The following is a 3673-nucleotide window of genomic DNA, read 5'->3' on the forward strand; positions in this document are numbered from 1 at the left end:
CTCTAGACATGTGATCGTGAACATAGTCCGTAATCTTCTCAACTAATCAAACTCTCACTTCATACTTAGACCAATCCTTTGTCATTATTTATATAAGTAAAAATTAATACAGTCCAGTTTCGTAAACCAAATTGTTGTTTTCGTGGTTTCGTTTATCGAAGGAACTTCAACACAATTGGTTATACCGAATTTAGAACGTCGCTTTAGAAATTTGCGCATAAGTGGCGAAATACGAATGTGCATAGGACGTGTCCTACACATAAAAGATGACATAGATTTCAGGAAAGAAGAAAAATTACTTGTTAGAAAGATTTGCAGGATCTGTCCTTCCAAGAAAAAAAAAAGAACAGCATATACAGTGAAAGCTCCCGTAACGGGCAGCTCTAATAAGCGACCATCTCCCTTAAATGGCCAAATTTTTTGGAACCGATTTTAGTTCTATATTTTAACACATAAGGCACATTCCCATAAGCGGGCGCTCCTATAAACGCCCGCGGGCAACATGCTTAATACCAAAACTAAGAAAATATCTCCCATAAACGGCCAGGAAGCTCCAATAGCTGGGCGAATTAGATTTTAACGTACTATTACGTTACATGCGTTATGGGGATGCTCTTGGCTGTTGCTTGTTGGGGCCATTTCTTTATTTGACATATTTTATTTATAATGTTTACATCGAATGCAGTTGTCATTCATGTTATAATTGATTAATAGGTATTATGTCTAGCAAATAATTCTTGTTTGTTGTTCTTCGTAGTCTTGTGGTTCGCCGGTATTTCTAATACGGAATTATATTTGGTCTAGTGTGAATGATTCATGATTATAATGAAAACAGAGAAACCGATAGCAAAGGTTACGGGCAGCGTGATTCCTGCAACCTAAGTTTTGTAGGGCATTCAATTACGATTTCTGGAAAATTAAACTTGTGTCCGAGACGAATCGACGCGTACATTTTTTAAGTTCGGTGATCAGTGATTTCCCTTGAATTTTTGAGGATTTACCGTTTAACTTTAAAACGAGTTCTTCTTTATCCTTTGTGTTCTAAAGAATCGAACGTTGCGTTTATTACATAATAATGTCACCGAAAAAAAGAATGTTAACACTAAAAGAAAAGATGGAAATTGTAAATGTAATTGACAAAGAAAAACTATCAACTCGGACTATAGCATCGCGATTTCACATAGGAAAGACGCAAGCTACGATGATAGCAAAAAATAAAGAGGATATCCGACGTTTGTGGCAGTCTGGTGCAAATGAACACCAAAAAAAGAGGTTTTTCAAAACTGAAGGCTGGAACATTGACAAGGCATATTTCGAGTGGTTTATAAATGCTAGAAATCGAAGGATTCCTATTTCAGGTGGGCTTGTAAAAGAAAAAGCTAAAGAAATTGCGGAAAAATTTGGCTACAAAAATTTTTAGTGCATCTGATGGATGGCTTCAAAAGTGGCGCAAAAGACACAACATTAGTTTTAAATGCATTTCTGGTGAAGCAGCTGATGTAAATCAAGAGACAGTTGATGAATTTTTGGAGAAACTTCCTTCTTTGTTACGTGGATATCAATGCGAAGATATTTACAACGCCGATGAAAGCAGCCTTTTTTTTCGTGCGTTCCCCGATAAAACGTTGGCCTTAAAATCTGAAAAGTGTTCAGGAGGAAAATTGGCTAAAGAAAGACTAACTGTGTTATTTTGTGCAAGCATGACTGGGCAGAAAGAAAAACTATTGGTGATTGGAAAATCGGCTCGTCCTAGAACATTGAAAAACATAAACATTAAAGATTTGCCCGTTATGTGGAAGTCAAACAAAAAAGCTTGAATGACTCGGGATATAATGGGTGAATGGTTAATCGAGCTGGATCGAAAAATGGGCATTGAAAATAGGAAAATTTTGTTGTTTTTAGACAACGCTGCGTCACATCCTCGAGAATTACCTCTAAGAAATGTAAAAATTATTTTTTGCCTCCCAATACAACCTGTGTTTGTCAGCCACTGGATCTAGGTGTCATTCAAAACTTCAAGTTTTATTACCGAAACCAGATTTTAAAACATATTTTATCAAACATGGATTGTGCTAATTCATTATCTGAACTTTCAAAAAACATTAATGTTTTGGAGGCTGTATACTTCATAAAAACGGCATGACAAAAGGTTGATCCAGCACCAATAGAAAACTGTTACAGAAAAGCTGGATTCAGAAAATCGGATACGAAACTTCCCCATTTTGACCCCGAAGACGACTTGCCGTTATCTGTACTTGTGATAATGATGAGAGCTACTAAAGAGTTGAATGTTACTAATGACCAGAATCTAGAAGAGTTTATAAACATCGATCAAAACACACCGACTGAAAATGATGATTTCGAAAATCAGGTTACAGCATTCAGTCAACATAATGAAAACAACGAGACACATGATGAAATAGAGGACGTTGAAGAAGAAGAAAATAAAATAAAGTGCTATGATGAAGCTTTAAATTACATTAGAGAACTGAAAAAGTTTTCTAAGGGCGACTATGTGACTTTTGAACAGATCAAGAATTTGGAATGTCATTATCAGAAGTGCCGTATAGAAGAGAGTTTAAGCAGCCGAGTATTTTAAAATTTTTTCAAGCTGCTCCTAAATAACTTGTTTTTAAAAAATTTTTTTTTTACAATTTTACATTTTTTTGTGTTTGCATGTCCATATTACATACTATTTATTATACATATATGCTATATATCACATATTATGTATGTATTGTACATATCATACTATGTGTATTTATCAATAAAAAAACTAATTCCTATTTAATAAAGTTTTCCCTTAAGCGGGCACCTCCCATAAGCGGGCATAAAAGTTGGAACCGTGACTGCCCGCTTATGAGAGCTTTCACTGTATTTATATTATGTGCAAACATCCAGTTTGTTTAGAATGTACTAGAAAATTATGCAAGGATTTTGCGGCCTATAAATTATCTAGAAATATATATTGCAATCTTCTCTGTTTTCATGTATTTTGTTGCATTAATATATATTTTTTGCTTTAGTTATACAAGGTGTCCCAGATCAAAGTGCAAATATTTTAACCATAGATTCTACTAATGAAATTAACAAATACGTATTTTTTATTCTTATCCAAAGGCTGTCGTTTAAACTCGAAGGCTCTTTGAATATGGGGCCCCATGTGGATAAAATAATTTATTTTGGAAGTACCCTTTAATGGATTATTATGAAATTTGGTGTACCAATGTGTTTTGATCCTACTAATTCAAAAATAAAAAAATAAAAGTTACAGCTTTGGCATAACATAGATATAAGGGCCGAAGTTTGAGTATGGGGTCCCCTATTTATTTAACAGTTAAATGTTTTAATCAAACGGATACATTACTTGGTTCTACCTTTCATTTATAACCTTTTTTGTCTCTTGGTGATTTTTCGTAGAATGCGTCCAAGCGATTCCAAATTTTACGACTTTTTATTACAGGAATTTGTTGTTATTAAGTAAGCCATGACTTACTGATTCTTTTGTTTTGATTGTCATTTTCAGCCATATTGTGATCAACTAGCAGTAGGTATTAGTCATTGATGTTATCATTGCCATACTCTTAAGATTATATTTAAATTTGTTATTTTCATTATGATGGCGTTTCCGTTTACTAATACCGAGTATGCTGATATTCACTTGATTTATGGT

The 3673-nt window shown here is 34.1% G+C and overlaps 1 pseudogene; it reads left to right on the plus strand.

Annotated features, from left to right (window-relative positions):
* The first annotated feature begins 782 nt into the window (after positions 1–782).
* LOC136417024 (tigger transposable element-derived protein 6-like) lies at positions 783–2500 on the plus strand (annotated as a pseudogene).
* Positions 2501–3673: the final 1173 nt, after the last annotated feature.

The sequence above is a fragment of the Euwallacea similis genome, chromosome 26 (assembly GCF_039881205.1).
Source record: "Euwallacea similis isolate ESF13 chromosome 26, ESF131.1, whole genome shotgun sequence".
Lineage (NCBI taxonomy): Eukaryota > Metazoa > Arthropoda > Insecta > Coleoptera > Curculionidae > Euwallacea > Euwallacea similis.